The sequence below is a fragment of the Mastomys coucha genome, unplaced genomic scaffold, assembly GCF_008632895.1.
Source record: "Mastomys coucha isolate ucsf_1 unplaced genomic scaffold, UCSF_Mcou_1 pScaffold8, whole genome shotgun sequence".
Lineage (NCBI taxonomy): Eukaryota > Metazoa > Chordata > Mammalia > Rodentia > Muridae > Mastomys > Mastomys coucha.
Window position 1 is genome coordinate 45,340,184 of NW_022196914.1, and position 19,135 is coordinate 45,359,318.

Sequence of the window (19,135 nt, forward strand, 5' to 3'; positions counted from 1 at the left end):
TTTGCTTGACTACTAATTGTAATTTATAATATGTTCTAGTTTTGGAAATAAGAATAAAATATGCATGTAAAATGTATTGTGTCATGCTTGCTATTTTAAAATATACCACTAAATGATTAGGAAAAAAAAACCCAAACCATACCTGTGTGTGCAATAACCAGCACTATCCAGCACTATCCATCCTAAGTGTTCCCATTTGGTAAAATTGAAACTGTGTTCACTGAGCAGTAAGTCTTCGCTTTCCTTATTTGCTGTTCACTCTGCTCCATGTTTCTACACTTTTGGTACATTTAAGGAGTTACTCCAAGTGGAACGACAAAAGGTTTGTCTCTTTCTCTTTCTCCTGTTTCTTTTACTTAGTACAATGTCCTCGAAGCTCATCTATGTTGTTTCATATACCAGAAATTGGTACACATTTGGATTGCTTTACCATTTCAATTAACAGATGAGTGTTGCTTCTATGAATATGGGCATAAAAACGATTCTTTAATATTCTTCTTCAACTTCTTTTATTTGTGTACCCAGAAGTAGAGTTCTATATTATGGTAATTCTATTTATAGAAACCAAAATACTATCTCCCAATGGGGCTGCAGCACTTTCTATTTCCAAGTGCTCTATAGGTAACTTGTACATTTCTAGCACAAATCATAGAGGCAAGAATGCCTGAGGCAATAAAATGCACTTAAATATCCATGAAGGTGAAAAGTGTATCTTATATTTTGTTCATGTTATGAATAACTCCACTGCTAGTGGGATGAAACTTAGATTATATGTATCAACCCAGAAAAGTAACTATGGAATACAATTGAGTTTCCAAAATAACATTTACATAAGAACCCATGTAAAAATGTATATTTATGTCTATAAGTGCATATAACTTTGTACATACCTATGCTCTGGGTACAAGTACAACATGACATTTTTTTACTTTGTTTTTCTATTATTTAATATATTAAAATGTCAGTAGATCATTTACAAAACATAATACAATAAAATAAGGCATGTCATTTATTGATATGTTAAGTACACTAAAAATTTTTACTGCCTAAATCTTAAATCTCCAAGGTAGAGCTAAAGTTGAGCAGATCATTACTGTTTACAAATAGCCTACCAAGCCTCAGTTCATTGATAGGGCTAGGATGAAAGCTGGCATTCAACAGATCTACCTACTTCCAGGTACTCACATTTTGTGGATGACATACACCTGTAAATGATTATTATAAGTAAGTGGATGGATGCAGCAAAACTGAAATGAAAAGAACACAAAGAACAAACATTAACAGGAAAGGAGCTGGAATTCCAGGAGAACTTATACAAGATAGGTAAAGATTAAAGAGTCTAGGAAAGTGAGGAGACAGCATTTGTGGGAGAAGAAGAATGAGTAACAAAAGAACTGGTGGGGCTTGTTGTGATTAAAAGTGAGGCTGAATGAGTTGCCTGAAGGGAAGCAAAATAATTCCAGGACTAGAATTTCTTCTTGATGCCCTGTTTGACCTAGGTATAGTTACTAGAACACAATTGTAATTTTGGTCCATCACACTGAAATTTTATAAGGTAGACCTTAAGGATATATCTTCACTTGGACTTGTTTTTATGGACTGATTCAGATGTCTGAATCTACCTGTTTCTCATTGGCTTCTCTACCACTCTGCTCCTGGTATATTGTGATTGATAAGTAAAATAAAGAGTGACTATGAGATCCACCATGTTGTTTTTGTAGACAGTTAGCTGTACACATCTAGTGGCTTTGCATTCCGGCAAACTGTCATTTTTATTGGAGCAGTCACCATAGGATGGACAGAGGAGAATGCTGCCTGAGAGCTGTCAATTTCTACATCAGTGGTTGCTAAGACAAGCATTGCTATATGTACCATAATTCTTCATTAAAAGTAGCAGATCTGCATTCTTCTTGTGGAATGTTATTGCAATACATATCAAAGTAAGAAGCTGCTTAGAATTTCCATTAAAATAGGAATTAGAAGACTGGCCTCAGTAAGATACTTGAAAATTACAAGTGGAAAGAAAATTAGGCTGATGTGCAAGTAACTTCAAAAACTAATCAGCAGAAATGCTGTTAGATACAGTTTTTCCTTGCACATAGACATGATTCAGCAGCTTTCTTCCCTAGCTCTGTCGACAGTTTTGAACTAGTAGTGATTTTGTTGTTTGTGTTTTTTTGAGTTTTACCCTTGACAGGCATTGCTAATTGTAGCACCTGGAAGAGCGGTCTTCAAACATAGACAGAGTTCCACTCTACTTATTTGGAATAATTTTCATTTATGGCCTATTCAGAAAATTTAACCAACTGTTGTTCCACATTAGGAAAGCTCAGAGAGAAACATCTGATTGCAAAACACTTGGCAATATAAAGTGCTGGGCAAATGCTACTTAATAATAATAATACTCTAATGTCTCCAGAAGTGGACAGCTAATGTGCTATTTTAGAAATCTGAGATAATATGCAAACAAGAAAAAAATAAAATTATTTAAAGTAAACTGTACACTTAGCTTTCGCTGAGATAATTTTTATATATGTATTTATTGGAAAATATGAGAAAACTTATTTTATCATAAAATATAAAAAAATGAATGGCCAGCTAAAGAGCATACCCTAGTAATTAGTGGGTTCTTCAAGTCTTTAAGTGACTCTGATAATAAACACAGAAAGTAAATTAGGTCATTTTATTTAGTGACTCCCTCCAAGGGAGAGGTCTAGTTTAAGGAGGAAGTCTCAAAGTTTTGGCCTTAAATTGATCTGACAGTCTGATGCAGAGGCTCTTGGCGTCATAAGATGCATGACTTTAGATGGGTAATATGGCTTCTCTGAAACCTAACTATTAAATGCAACTTCTACATTGTAGGATTATGATAAAAATGCACTGAAAGGGACACACAGCAGCTATTGTTGGTTGTACACTGGTTCCAGACTGTGCTCTTTTACTTACAGGATGTTATATATTCTTGCTCAAAGCTTAGATGACTTGTCATCTATGGCTCCAGTTTTTCATCTCATGGCAGATGGATACCAGCCAAGGAGAAAAGGGTTCAATTCCCAGAACTACTTGGAAATACTTCAAGCTACAGACCTTTCCTAGAGTCTGACAATGTCAGTCTACAACACAAGGCTTACAGAAAATCTTCAGCAGAGAATGTTGCTTGTTTATCTAGTATTTTAAAGTTTGTTTAGACATGAAATATTTTAATAGTTTGAGATATGCATAGACATTTTTCATAGATGTATTCTCTCCTATAGACAAATTTTGAAAATAAAAACTCTTATTATTTGTAAATAGTTTCATACTAACAGAAAAATGCAAGAATAAAAATAATTCAAAGGGCACTCATAAAAGTTTTACCCAGAATCACCTGTGCAAACATGTTTTTAAAGTTGTTTTATATTTTATCCATCTATCTATCTATCTGTCTGTCTATCTATCTATCTATCTATCTATCTATCTATCTATCTATCTACTCACTTGGAATATAATTTTCTAAACCATCTGCAAAGAAGTAAATCATGTACCACATGGTTTTTTATCCACAATTATTTCAATATATATTTTTAATAGGTATTCTCCCTTATATATCAAGAGTGCAACAATTAACATTATTTAATAGATTATTGGTACAATATTTTAACTCTTGTCATTTTCCAATTTTAAAAATCAATTCTTTATACACTTTCTCTTTCAACATAAAATACAGATCAAATAATGCATTTATGTTTTTGTGGATTTTATTTCTTAAAAGGTTTCTTAAATTAACAACTTTTTTGAACTCTGTTAAATCAATTTTGTGTAGTATTAGGAAGAGAACCCAATGTCTTCTAATACAATGGGCAAGCATGCACCCATTGAAGCACCTCCAGCCCTAAGTTTACTTTTTATTGTGAGACACAATGTCATTAAGTTGCCCAGATAGTCCTTGAACATGGAATCCTTCTGTTTTATCCTCCCAAATAGCTGCTGTCATAGGTAAATGCTTTCAGAACATTGTCAACCCTCTACCTGGTACTAAAAGTTAGAACATTTCTCAATATCATAGTTTGAATAAGAATAGCTCCAATAGGTTCATATGTTTGAAGGCTTAGTCATCATGGGGTGGCAGTTCTTGGAGGTGTGGCCTTGTTGGGGTAGTTGTAGCCTTCTTGGAGGCTTGGGGTGTCACTTGGGGTGGGCTTTTGGGTTTCAAATGCTCAAACTGGCTCAGTGTCTCTTTCTTCCTGCTGCTTATAGATCTGAATATAGAATTCTCAGTTTCTTCTCCAGTTCAGTGTTTGCCTGTATGTTACCATGCTCCCTACCATAATAAAATACCAAACCTCTGAACTGTAAGTATGCCCCTATTACATGTTTGTTTGTTTTTTTTTTTAAATAAGAGTTGCTGTGATCATGGTGCCTCTTCACAATAAAACACTAAAGACAGAAGTTAGAACCAGGAGTGGAGTATTGCTGTGACAGGTCTGATCACATTGCTTATTGGGGAAATGTGGACATTTGGACTTTGGATTATGGATTCAGAAAGTAGTTGAATACTTTAAACCAGGCTTAATGTGTATACTAGTGGGATACTGGAAAACATTGGTGCTGAGAACAATGTAAATTCTGAAGGCCCAGCTCAGTAGACTTCAGATGAGAATAATAATAACAAGTGGACTAGAGATCATTTTGTTATATTTTGGTGAAGAATGTGGCATTCTACCCTTGTTCAAAAAAATCTGCCTGAGGCTAAGTTGAAGAGATTTGGATTAATGACATTGGCAGAGGAGATTTTAAGGCAGCCTAGTATTAGCTTTTTGTGTGGCTATTAGTACTAACTCTTGTGCAAATCTATGATGAATAGGAAGAAACTAAGCAAGAAAAATACAAAATGTACAATTTGAGGAGAAAAGGAGCCCAAGGAAATATAATGGGGTTAATAAATAAAAAAGAATGATCCTAAATGGAATAAAGGGAGTGGGAACATCATGGAAAGACCCACCCTGCAAAGCTTCCAACTTACGAAATGAATGAAAGAAAAACTTAGGACTGAGTATGGTGACACTTGCAGAGGTAGGTAGATCTCTGAGTTCAAGGTCAGCCTGGTCTACAAAGCATGTTTAGAGCATGATAGCTAAACTTAGACAGTAAAGAAACCATAGGAAACAGAAGCTAGAGAAAATGTATTTAAACAAGCGAGGCCCCAGCAAGCAGTAGAACTTGGCACATGGTTCTGGCTTTAGAGTCAAGTATACAAGGAAGAGGCTGTGGAATCTCTCTCCTCAGCTAAGAAAACTTACTGAAGCCAGGCTTGTTTTAGGGTTATCCCTGCATGGAGGCTCAGAGAGGTAATTTCATGAAGCTGTAAGTGTAAAGCCTAGATTGCCTTGGAGACCCCAAGAAGGGGAAGATGCTAGAGTTGTGGGATACCTGCTAAGGAAAGCTGCAGATTGGTTCTGAAACCAGCCCAAGAGTGAGAAACATGTTGCAGTCAACAAACCTTTAATGAGTTGAAGATCTGAAGTGTACCTTAACATTAGACAGAGTTGCAGATTTTGGTATTTGCCCTGCTGGTTTTAGGTCTTGCATTGTCCAGTTTTTTCTCTCTATGCTCCATTTTCTCCATTTTGGAATCGTAATGTACATTTTGTGTTATTACATGTTGGAAGTATATGATGTGCTTTTTGATTTTGAGTTTTCAGGGGTTAGTTGCCATGAGTATCAGAGACTTTAAGCTTTGGCTCTTTAAACAGTTTTGAGACTGTAATTGAGTATGTAGATGTTTAAAGATGAACTAAATGCATTTTTGCATTATGATATGATTACAAGCCCATGGAAGGCAGGGAGTGGAATGTGGTAGTTTGAATAAGAATGGCTCTCATAGCCTCATATATGTGAAAGTTTGGTCATCAGGGGTGGTACTGTTTTGAGGTATGGCTTTGGGGTTTCAATTCTTAAGCAACCCCAGTGTCCCTCATTCTCTTTTTCTGCTGCTTGTGTTTGTGATGTAGAGCTCTCAGCTTCTTCTACAGCACCATGTAGAAGCCTGTGTGCCATCATGCTTTCAGCCATGATGATAATGGACTAAACCACTGAAATGTAAGCATGCCTCAATTAAATGCTTTCTTTTATAATTAAAGATGCTGGCCTCATGACATCTCTTCATGGCAATAGAACACCGTCGAAGACACATATCTGTTTCTTCATGAAACCTCAGACACAATTGATGTATTCCTTGTAAAACAATGCCTTTGCTACTTTGCCTTCTCAGGTGTCTTCTTGATGTGTGGTGCTGGTTTGTCCCTGTTGTTGATCTGGAATGTGTGGTGCTGGTTTGTCGCTGTTGTTGGTCTGGGATATATGGTGATGGTTTGTCCTTGTTGGTATGGGATGTGTAGTGCTGGTTTGTCCCTGTTGGTAGAAGTAGCTTTAATCACATGTCAAGAACTTCCATTTCTTTCCCTTCTGCTTGGTGATTTTTGTTTCTTTGTTATTAAAAAGGAATTTGTGAGGGTCAGGAGGTACCTCAGCAGGTAAAGGAGATTGCTGCTAAGCCCATTGACCTTAACTCAATTCACAGAACTCTCAGAGTAGAAGAAGAGACCCAGTGCAATTTATCCATTCTCTGCTTTCCTCATGTGCACAGTGGAACATGTGGCACCTGACCTCAAAAAATAAATCAAATGAAATAGTTTTTAAAGGAATTTATATGGCATGATTTTGAGATAATAATAAGTATATTTCTCTTTGTTAAAACTTCCTCCTGGTTTGAACATTCTTAGATGAATTTTGTCTGATCTGTGCTTTGCTATGAAGGTTGTAAATGTCATTTACTTTTTTCTGCACTTTTTGCACCTTCATGATTTGCTAACTAGCATTTAACATTAACTATATGTACTTCTAATTAATTTATTAATTATTGCTCTTAGATCATGAATCTCTACCTTTGCAATATTTTAAAATACATATTATTCTCAATTATTTTGTTCACAAATTTTTCCCCAATTATGATCAATTCATACATTTTCATTTATACTTCTCTGTTCTGTGACATATTGTCATAATTTTTTAGTATTTATGTTATGCATAATGATTACAGTTCAACCCTGGAATAAGATACTGGTTTGAGGACACAGAGACAGATAAGATTTTTTTTTTGTTTGCTTTTGTGGGTCAGGGTCTTGAGGCACTGTGTGTGTACATGTGAATGTACATGTAGATGTTGTTGTTGTTAATCCAAAGATAAACTCTGATAATGACATAACAGAAATTTGGTGATCATCTAGTCCAACCCAATGAGCACAAAAATATACCCTAAAATATGAATCTTTAGTAAATTAATTTAATGTCAGAATATCATGCAGAAATTTTCAACCAAATGTTAGTTATTATAAGTTCATAAAAATTTGGATCAATTTGTTCTCAATTTAAATTAATTTCTCCATTTTTCTTGCCTGCCTTAAGTTCTCATAAATGAATCAGAAATACAGTCTGACTCCTATCTTTTCTGACTTGTACTTTGATGTTGGGAAACAATGTAGTATATGAGTTTATGGGTCATAGGTTTTTCAATACAAAGATATAATGTGACAGTGCTTAAATCCTGATCCTTAAGTTATTAAATTTTAATAATTAGGCTAATAATATCTTAGTCTACATTTAGTATGAGGCTATGTGTTCTATCAGGGATAGCCATGAACTATGAACTATGAACACAGGCTTATTTCTGAGTTATAGATTGCCATTTTGAGACAAATTAAGCATCCCTATGAATTGGGCAGAATGTATCAAAATAAAAGGTAAATTATAGTTACTTGTACACTATTTTCAGTGTGAAATCTCCATAGACAATAATCCAAATAAAGTATAACAAAGTGAGAAGTTTTTCTGGAAAAAGATGTCCCTTGGTTAAATGGCATGAGCCTGCCTTTGGGTACACAAATAAGTCACAGAACCCCTTCTCACATGTAAGTGGGTTAAAGATGGGAAAGCAGTTAAAGGGCCAATGACTTCTAAAAAACAATGAATTAAAAATAATCAATGAGAGAATTTCTCTAACTTGAGAGTATTATGCAAATTATTATTATAACAATTAAATCCTGGCATATAACCATTAAAAGGAATTAACATTTTTACTTAACAATGAATATGTCATGCTCTCTACTAGAGATGCCTGCAATCAGAGGGTTCATGTGGGAACAGCCTTCTATACAATGGAAGAAGAAAGACCCCATAAACATGTTCACCTGTCACTATACAGGAGACTTAGTTTGCAACAAGAGTAAACACAAATATTAAGGCCTTATATTCGCAGGCCTTATATAATACATTATATAGAGCACTTGAATAATGGTATTTTATTGTATTTTCGTAACAAATAACAAAACCACTAGTTTGTGAGATTTGAGAGTATTGGCCTTGCCAACTGTGTTATATGGAATGGGAGCTTTGGTACAGTTGTGCCTAAACACAACAGGTAAGTGGTCCAGGACTCACTATGGTCTCTTTATTTATTCCTACAAGTTTTGTAAATCCAAATGTCAGCTTTGGTTGATTTGAGCCTTGTGCTGAGGTCTGCTGTGGGCTGACGATTGTGTAGCAACCAGCAAATGAATGGGAAAATGCTGGACTCCATCTATTTTCATGAGGAAGGGAAAAGCTGCAAAGGCAGAATTAAGTTTTTATGCTTAAAGATAGCACATACCTGCTATTTTTATTTTGTCTAAAATTGGAAATTTATCTTTTCACTAAACTGGCTTTGGAATTTAAAACAAATTCAACCTAAAGTATAACAATAGGATTTAGTATAAGACACTTAAGAATCCAACAAAGAGCTGTTTTTCTCACCTACTGAACCTCTCCTGAGAGAAAATTGGGACATATGGGTTATTTGAGAACTGTGGTTTTCTGAGTTTGAACCATGGCTGGCCCACTGTTTTTTCTTTCTTGTTCAAATGCATGCTTTCCCAGGTACAGACAGGCACCTGCTCTTACTGGGATGTCCCTGGCTTCTGTTTTCTATGGGCTGTGTTTGTAACAGTCACTTAGCAACGTGTTTTTCCACTCCATGTGTTTCAACCTCCCCTATGTGCTTCCCACACTGATTTTGACTTTCATCTCTGAAGTCTACCAGCACTGTTTGCTGTATTTTAAATGCCGGTATGGCTGGCTGACAATCTCCAGAAAGATGTGTGCTATGTTCCCAGCTTTTATATTATAGATTTGACACATCATTGGTTGTCAGACATAGACCAGTGTGACTTCCAACTCAGTTCTTCGACATTTCAAGCTGAAGCAGGCAGGAAAATGATACCTGGGGAATTGTACTTTATGATTAATATCCCCACATCAGCTTTCTTCCTATGAAAAGAGGGAAGGAAAAGGACAGGTGCAATCTTAGACAAACACACACACACTTTTTTTTTAAGCAATCCAAAGGAAAGTTATTTAGTGGCCAAGAAGCATAAGGCACAATGTTCAAAATTGGCCAGATCCCTGAAACATGTTAAAGTGAAGAGGTCACATCTCAATCTAACGTAGCTCACTTCCTCCTAGTTTAACTTTGCTTTGTTGCATCTGTGTTTCCTCGATGTTGTTAAGCAATAGAAGATACCTCTAGCAGTTTGGCAGTGGGTGGGGGAAAAAGTCGTTTTCAGTATAATGGCTGTATTTCAGTTAACATGTTGTCGGTCTTTAATGGCTAGTGGTGTAACAGCTGGTTTTGATGTAATTTCTTTTGAGACCACTAGATTACAAGCAGTTTATTGCATTCTTCCTCTCTGACTGCTCCCTGGATACAACCCAAAGTCAAAAGGTTAAAGGTCTAAAGCCATAATCTGAAGGATTTGTCATCATTTAGCAGGTCACTTGTTGCTATGTACTATGCAAACTGAGAATTTTTAGTTAGCTTATCAGAATGGCTTAGTAATTTGTTTTTTTCTGTTCTAGCTTGAAGGAATTGAGAATATTTAGCTAGAGACACACTCTCAGAAATCAAAGATTGTATTTGAACTTGTGTATATGTGAAAATCTTTATATGGATGGAAGAATTTTTTGTTTTTAAAGTAAGTTAACTTTTACCAAGAGGACCTGAGAGTGGGAATTTAATTTTTACAAAGCTTGAATAAAATGGCACTGGGTCTTTGAAGGAGCTATAGGCACCATATCCAACACTAAAAGTGAGAGACACAAAGGAATGGATCAGGCGACGTGAGGCGTGCCAAAGGTCATGGGCCCTATTGTTGGCCTTTCAGCCTAGCAGTGAGTGACAGTCCAGCTCTGCTCTACCAGCTAAGGACCTCCTTTGTTTAGGAAGGAGCTGTTCTTTGAAGGCTGGACTTGGCAGAAGAGGAAAACAAAACAAAACAAAAATCTAGCGTAAAGTACATCAAGCAAGAGACTTTCCTTCGAGTACCAAAGGCAGATTTTGTTTTTTGGAAAGAGGTTGACAGGGTGTGTAACAGTGTGAAATGTGAAAGATACAGGACTGACTCCTGTTGGGTAGGTTTTACATCAGTTTAGAATGTATCAATTTTAAACATGAAAAATTACTATAACTAAAATTTAAGAAATTATTCTAGGCAGGTAGAAGTCTTCCTAATCAATCCATGGCTCATCCTCAGTTCCATCATTGTGAGTGTCCCTCAAGATGGCAACACAACTGGTCACTATGCCTTTTCTGTGCATCTGTTGCCCTCTAGGGACTCCAGCATGCAAAGGAACAAGAGATGCAGCCATTTGCAGGAATCAAACAGCCATGGGTTTTTCTTCCAGTCAGTCAAAGGGGATGCTGGCTTCTATGCCTATAATCATATATTTATTATTTCAGAGATCGGAATGAGATTAATTTAATAATTCACTCAGAATTACTTTCCTTAACCTTAGCTAGATGATAAACAAGCATGGGGAAGTGGGAGGCAACAGGGGTTTGTTTTTGTTGTTTTTGTTTGTTTCTTTGTTTTTTGGAGGGGAAACTGGGAATGGAGAAATTTACATGTAAATAAAGAAAATATCTAAAAGAAAAAAAAAGAAAAAAAAGAGTTAAAGAAAGTACTATAATTTTGAATAAGTCTTTGAAAATTTGGAATTATGATTTTTATAGTAGGGCTTTCATAGAGAAAGCCTGGCAATACCATAACTAACTGAAATAAGTATGGAAAGAAAATATGTTCCAGTATTAATGGTCATTCAAAAAGAAAAGCTAGCTCTCTCTTTTACTTTTCCCTCTCTAGCCCCTCCCACTTTTCCTTTGCATCTCCATCTCCCCCTTCTTCTTATCTTTCCTTCTTGGTGTTTGTGTGTGTGCGTGTATGTGTGTGTGTGTGTATGTGTGTGTGTGTGTGTGCGTGCGTGTGTGTGTGTGTGTGTGTGTGTGTGTGTGTGTGTGTGTCACCTAGGGGGCTGATCTTGATACTAGAGATCATGTTGCCTTGGACCTGGCAACTGAAGAAATTACTGGCATGAGGCACTGCATTCGGTTTTTTGTGTTTCTTTCTTTTTTAAATCACTTAATCTTTTTTTAAAAGATTTATTTATTGATTTATTTGTATATGAGTACACTGTCACTGTCTTTAGATACACCAAACAGGATGGCATTACAAGTGGTTGTGAGCCATGTCTCCAGCCCCATCTGCATTTCTCTCTCCAGCCCCATCTGCATTTCTCTCTCTCTCTCTCTCTCTCTCTCTCTCTCTCTCTCTCTCTCTCTCTCTCTTTCTTCCTTTCTAGGTTGTGAGCCTAGCCTTTAATGGCTGAGCCATCTCTCCAGCCCTCCCATGTGCATTTCTTAAAATAGTTTTCTATCATGTTTTGGAATTCTGTTAAAATTATATAAACATATTTTTTAATAGACTAGTGCATTGTAAACTAATGTACTTTCCTTTGTCAGTTCTCCACAGAAAAAGGAATAAACTGTTTTGATTACATATATTTTTGGATACAGTAACACTTCGTTCTTGGCCACAGCTGGCTATCAGGGTATTTGGAACTATGGAGAGCACCAGATAATTGGTACTCAATCTTAAGAGTTAAGCAAGACAACTGAGCCAAAGTCATCCGTGAACTGGAGTTGCAGTGAAAGAAGTCATCATATAAAGAAAAGATGCACAGCGAACTCAACTTTTCTGAGAAGATGAAACACAGAAGTAACCAAAGACCAAGAGTACCTGTTATGTTAGAGTAAATGGTAACTTAACATTAAATAGTTGTGCTGAAAATGTGGAATGATGTTCAACAACCTTTACAGAATAGCACTTTATGAACAGTTCCATTTTTTACTACTAGAAGCAATGATTGCCTCTAAGAGAGCCAAATTCATTCTAGTAGCTCCTTTCTAAAGTTACCATCAAACAATTTTCCTAGTGTGTTGCTCATGGAAAAATTAGGTCTGGATACTTATAATAATGTTATCTATATTTATGAATTTGAGTGGATGTGGGAGATTTGGCACAAAAGCCAAAGTTTCATTTTTTACCCATTGACAAAATGTGAAGGAAATGTCCTTATGCTCTCAACAAAGATTGTTTGGTGTGTTTGAGAATGTATGTGGGGGTTGTGTATATGTGTGTGTGTGTGTGTGTGTGTGTGTGTGTGTGGGTGTGTACTTTCATATGTATGTTCTGTGTGTGGCAGTTGCTGCATGTGCATGAAAGAAATTGATGCCTTCTATTACTGTCCACATTTTTTTTTATGACAAGAACTCTCATTGAAGCTGGACTTGTTCATTTATGTAGATGGGCTGAGCTAAGCAGAAAGCCCAGGAACTCTCTGTCCCATCCTGACAGCTCTGGGGTTAGAGGTGTCTATGGCTGAGTCTGGCTGTTACTCAGGTGATAGGGATTTGAACTTAGGTTCTCATGGTTGGATGGTGAGCAATGACTGAGCCATTTTCCCGGTCTCTATATTGCTTAAAATCTTGGAGACAGTTGGCTCAGTTGTATTTATGAAAGTCAAAGTGATAGATAATTTTGAAACAAAATAAAGCTATTCATAATCATTTTAAAATATAAAGAATTACTCAAGTATGAGGAATCACTACTCTCTTTGTGAATGTACTATGAACTGTACTGTGGCCTTGATCTCTTTACTTCTTTGTCCTGAATCCTGGCTGCTTGATATTCACTTATCTTCCCCTCTGTTTCCTTGGAGTTCCTTAATCCTCTCATTGTGCTGTATAGTCATCCATTTCTATGTTAGCCCACTTGAGTTTTGCTTTCTTTATAATGACTATATTATAAAGGACATGCAAGTTTAGGATTAGTAAATCTTGTCAGGGAATGTGCTTACAACATATAACCTTCTATATCAGATTTTGTTTTAGTTTGTTTTAAAACTTGAAGCCTGATTTGTCTAATATGTGCAGTATGATACTGTCTTCCTTGGCTTACTAATATTCTGGGGAATATTTTTAAGATGCTTTCTGTTCTCTAATTTGCCTTTCTGTGCCCTCTTAGTATATTGCACAGAGTATGACTCTTGTGTATAGGTGTGTAATCAGTCTGCATATGGTCTGAATACCTGTGTTCCTCTAAGATTCATGTATTAAAACTACTTACTGCGCTGATGAGATGGCTCAGTGGTTAAGACTGCTGTTCCGGAGGTCATGAGTTCAAATCTCAGCAACCACGCGGTGGCTCACAACCACCCGTAATGAGATTTGATGCCCTCTTCTGGTACATCTGAAATCAGCTACAGTGTACTTGTGTATAATAAATCTTTGGACTAGAGCAAGCAGGGACTGATTGAGGGGAGTTGACTGATTGACCAGAGTGAGCAGAGGTCCTAAAAATTCAATTCCCAACAACCGTATAAAGGCTCACAAACATCTGTACAGCTACAGTGTACTCACATACATAAAATAAATAAATAAATCTTAAAAAAGAAACTACTTACCAATGAGAAAGCTTTCAAAAGGTAGCTTTTCCTAATAAGATGAGGAATGTGGCACCACTTTGAACAGGATTGTGATCTTATTCAGCCCCCAAAAGTGGATTTACCTCTTCTGCCATGTGAGGACAAGTGGAAACACCTTCCATAAAGATGACTCTGTCTGGTGCTGTATCTGTGAATATCTTACTCTTAGATTTCTCTGCTCTCTGAATTTTTTTAAATGAGTCCTGTCATTTATAAGATTACCCCTCTATGATAGTTTGTTATAGTATCCTAAATGAAATACATTTATTTAGTTTTTCTTAAAAATAACTTTTAGAAAGACAGGTTTTTTTTCTGCAAGGTATTATATATTTTATTATTTTCTAGCATCTGTCACAATGGGAGAGATGTTTACTGTCTAGCAAAGTAATGTACATTTATAGATTAATTATTTTTTTGTTTTAAGGAAATCTCTGTCATTACCTTGGATGCTGTAATTGTAATGTATATTTATTTTATTGTATTTGAATTTAATGAAATTCTTTTTTCCCTAATACTTATGGATATAATTTTTTTGTTCATGTTGTTTTGTTGAGACAAGATCTCATGTTGAACTTCCTGTGTAGCTAACGGTGACTTGGAACTTATGATCTTCCTGTCTCTACTGCTCGTGCTAGGATCACATGTATGTGCAATCATGTCTTACATATTTATATATAAATGTGTATATAGATATAACTATATGTGCTTATATAATATATATGTAAATATTATATCTAAAAATGTTTTATATAGGCATATTCATTTATATGTAAAAGCATATATACATGCTTGGCTATAGTCTTTCCATGTTATATATTCTGCTTTCTCTGTTTTATTGTCCTTGGATTGCTATGAGATACATATTAGTCAAGCTCAGTCATGTCCAGGTACCCAGCAACCTCCATCATTTCTATAATGTTGGAAGCTGCTTGCTTTGCACTTCTTATGTACTCAGGTAATATTTATCCTTCATAGGTCTCTAATGTTTTTAAATACTAGATAGTTAACATTTCATGATTAAGGTTATTTGTTTAGAATTTAAGAAAATGTTCTAAGGTCTAAAAAAATGTATAGGTTGGTAAGTGCAAATTATAATAGAAAATGATTTAGGTACAGAACTTTGGGCTCACTAAGATAAGATAGATAGTAAGGTGCTTTCTCCAAGGTTGCCAAATACACATGGGCTGGAATTTGTGAAGGTAATTCTTACTTGATAGCTTTCCTAATTGTTCTTATTGTAACAAATTAATAATGCTAGAGAAGGAGCCTTTTATTAGACTAAAGGAGGGAGATGTAGGGAAAATCTACTGTGTACTGTGTGGAAGAATCACCTGTTAGTAAAAAGCTAATGGCTAATAAAAATAAAATAAAATCACAACTGTTCCCCTTTCATAATATATATTATTGTATTCTAGTTAAGGGTTTTTTCCTATTTAATATTTGAAACCTAATGGATTCATGGTAGCTTTCAAATTGTTTTGTTATGTCAAAGTCTGTGTATGCTCTGGTGTCTTTGTTTAACAGTTAATTGTATACTATAGTATTTTTATGCTTTCTTTGTAAATCTATCTTCAAATATGTTTTAGGGAAGAGGAGACACAATTCTGTGCTTTTATTTTTGGAAGGTTACCAATTTCATACTTTTCTCTAGGTTTCTCCTATGTGACACCAAGTGTTTCACAACAGTATAGCAGCACAGTCCAGATTGCCAGCTTATGTGTAGAGATGGCTGGAGATATTAATCCTTAAGGAACTGTAAAGTATTTTAATTTGCTTGGCCTGTGTTCTAGTTAGAGTTACTATGGCTGTGACGAAACGCCACGACTACAAAAGCAAGCTGGGGTAGACACTGTTTATTTGGCTTATACTTCCATGTAGTAGTTCATCACTGAAGGACATCAGGGCAAGAACCCAAGCTGGGCTGAAATCTGGAGACAGAAGCTGATGCAAAGGCCATGGCAAACTTATGCTTACCTGCTTGCTCCTTGTGGCTTGCTCAATCTGCTTTTTAATAGAAGGCCATCTACAATGGGCTGAGCCCTACATCATGAATCACTAATTTAAAAAATTCCTTATCGCCAGATCTTACGGACGCATTCTCTTAGTTGTGATCCCTCCTTCAGAAGATTCTAGGCTGTGTCAAGTTGCCATAAATGTATTCAGCACGGCTGTGAGTTGGGTTCTTACCCCTTGACTTTCTCACAGGATGCAGACATTTCAAAATGCCAGGTTCATGCAGCATAATCACCTTTAATATCCAGATTTGACTGAGTCCACAGTCATAAATCTTGGTATGGTCTGAATCTTGATAACAGAGCTTATAAAAATAACTCCTTGCTTTCACATATTCTCAGTTAACAGTGCAGTTGATCCTGTTGTCAAGGATTGCCCTCCTTGGTGATTTTGAAGAATTTCTGTTTTTCTTTTTAGAGCTCAGTAACATATTTAAGAAAAGGTATATTTTATATGGTAACTATGTGGATTAGAATGTGGTTTTCATAATTGTTTATCCTCAGTGGAGTCTCATTGAGTATATTAATCACACATAAAGACAGGCCTATGCCCAGGAGTAGACAACCATAACAAAACAAACACAATGGTTCTTTTGTAGATTGTTGGTCTCACATTACTTGGGGCATTTTAAAAAATCTTACTATCCTTTTGCTTTTAAATTATGGTATCAAATTTTGTATTTATATACATTTTCTTCATATATGCTATATGTGTTTGTTTCTTAATAAAAAAGAAGGAGGAGGAGGAGAAGAGGAAGAAGAAGAAGAAGAAGAAGAAGAAGAAGAAGAAGAAGAAGAAGAAGAAGAAGAAGAAGAAGAAGAAACTATACTATGTTTCTCTGTTTATTTTTTTGAAGAAATAGAGAGAGAATGAGTATGTAGTCAGGTAGGTGGGGAGATTGGTGAGGACACACACACAAAAAGAGAAAGGGGGTAGGAGAGGGAGAGAATGGGAGAAAGAGAGGGAACTGGGCAAACTTTGCAATAATGGGAGATGTGGAGATAAAATCTTCACAGGTTTTTGAGGTGGGAACTAACTTGTATGCACTACATTTATTCATTATTAGTGAAATAACTTCTAAATTTTTTATAGTGCTAAAATCTATAGTATCTTAGTAGGGATACACACACACATGCACATGCACACACACACACAGACATATACATACACATACACGCACACTACTTGGCTGCCTTATGAATGTCAAATGTCAACAGCATGTAGCTATTTAAAAAGTCTTTCAATTAGTAGAGAATCATGCGGAGTGATCATTTATGTACATCTTTTCTTTAGAACTTTTCATAATAAGTATAGATAATTTGCATCTCTATTTTCATCAAATATTTTTATTTGATATGAGCTTTTCTTCTCTATGGTTACCCAAAATATTTGTATCTCATTTTTTCCATTATCATTATTTATAAAATTGTATTTTATATCTTCATCTCTTTCTTGTTAATATTTTATTTGTTACTGCCTTTGAAACAGAACTTTGATCTATTGTGATTTACAAAGTCAACAAGAGTACATTAAGACCATTTAGACTCAATGGGATTGCTTAGGAGTTTCAGTAGATCTTGACACTCAGTAATCATCTCAGGTCTGTAAGGAGTAGCTATATGCACTGCATATGCTCACTTCCTCTTCACTGGTCACACTTGGGACTGAGGCTCCCACAGTAGCTGTTGCTGTAAACTTAGGCTGGAGTGAATCCCCTTAGGTGGTACCTTGCCATATTGCTACCATTTTCAACTGCAAGAGATGATGTGGGCTGCTAGTGAGGGGCAGTAATACAGAGCATTTGTTATTGGTCACCAAGAGTACAGAAACAGGATATGGTAGATTTTTTCTCTCCAAATGATGGTTCCATAGTCTCTTACTTTGGATTTAGATAAAAACTCTTGTTTTGTCCTCTCTACCTTACGTTTCTAAGAAAATCATTGCAGTGGCCAATTTATCTTCCTTTCAGTGCTGTAAACCTTCTTTAAGATTTTAAATTAATTTTGGTCATGAGCCTAGCCTTTAATACCTGGCCCACTTCTCAATCCTAAATGGGATGTTTTTGTAAAATCTCTACCCTCAAGGCTCAGTTATCTGTATAGAACTGGAAGTAAAAAGATTATAAAAGCCAGATGTGCTGATGATTCCAAGAAAACAGAGACATTCAGACACAAAAGGGCTGATACATATATGAACTCACAGAGATTGGCAGCACAAACATGACCTGTACAAGTTCAAACCTGACAAAATCCCAAGGCTGAGAAGAGGAAGTATACACAAAATCTCATTCCTACGCAGAAAGCAGTTTACAATTGATACCTTTTGTGAAAGGGAAAATGAGTTTTCTTCAATGGAGTGTCACTGGTTATACCCAAGACCAGGAGCAGTTGGCCAACACAAAACAGACTTCACAGATTTTGTGGGTTTTTTGTTTGTTTGTTTATTTGTTATCTTTGGTTTTCTAGGCTCATTATGATTTCCTTCTCTCGCTCTCTCCTCTCCCTTTCTCTTAGAGTTAGGCTTAATGAGAGAGATAGGGGCTGAGAGGAAGGGAGGGTGGGAAGAAGGGAAAAAGGAAGGGAGGAAGGGAGGGAGAAAGAGATCTAGGAATAATTGAAGGAGAGGAAAGCTTATCATCAAAATATATAAGAAAAGGTTTTATTAAAAATAAAGTTAAAAAACAATACCAAAGTATGGCAGATGTGTGTTGAGCTGTCACCACTCACAGACGGTCTTCAGGATCAGGTGGGCATTAAAATGAGGTGCATTACACTTTACAATCTATGCCTTCTTTCCCTCTACAAATGCAGCCATTGTTCTTACTCAATAAATAATCCATCTGAGAAAATTTACTGTCATAAGCAATGTAATGTATGTGAGACATTTTGAGTATGGAAAAATAGTACTAAAATAAACTAAGTTATTTCATGCTTAGAAGTTCTCAAATATAAGAATAAAATAATACAAAAATACAAAGACTATATTATCTATATAAATTGACATATAGTGTAGTTAAAAAAAACTCCATGAAATGGAATTGATTTTTAAACAAATATGGAGAATATGCTTTGATTTTCCCCTATACTTTTACCTTTTGAAATACTATTAATTGCATTTTTTCTAAACTTAAAAAGTGAAAACTTAGCTGGGCGGTGGGGGCACATGCCTTTAATCCCAGCACTTGGGAGGCAGAGGCAGGTGGATTTCTGAGTTCGAAGCCAACCTGGTCTAC

General features: G+C 35.8%; 1 long non-coding RNA gene across 1 annotated transcript in view; it reads right to left on the minus strand.

Moving 5' to 3' along the window:
- LOC116083415 overlaps positions 1-19,135 on the minus strand; it is a 50,867-nt gene that overhangs the window by 12,099 nt on the left and 19,633 nt on the right. The window contains exon 3 of the long non-coding RNA XR_004115703.1: positions 1,186-1,247. This is a non-coding gene — a long non-coding RNA (uncharacterized LOC116083415). The remainder of the gene's footprint in view (positions 1-1,185; positions 1,248-19,135) is intronic.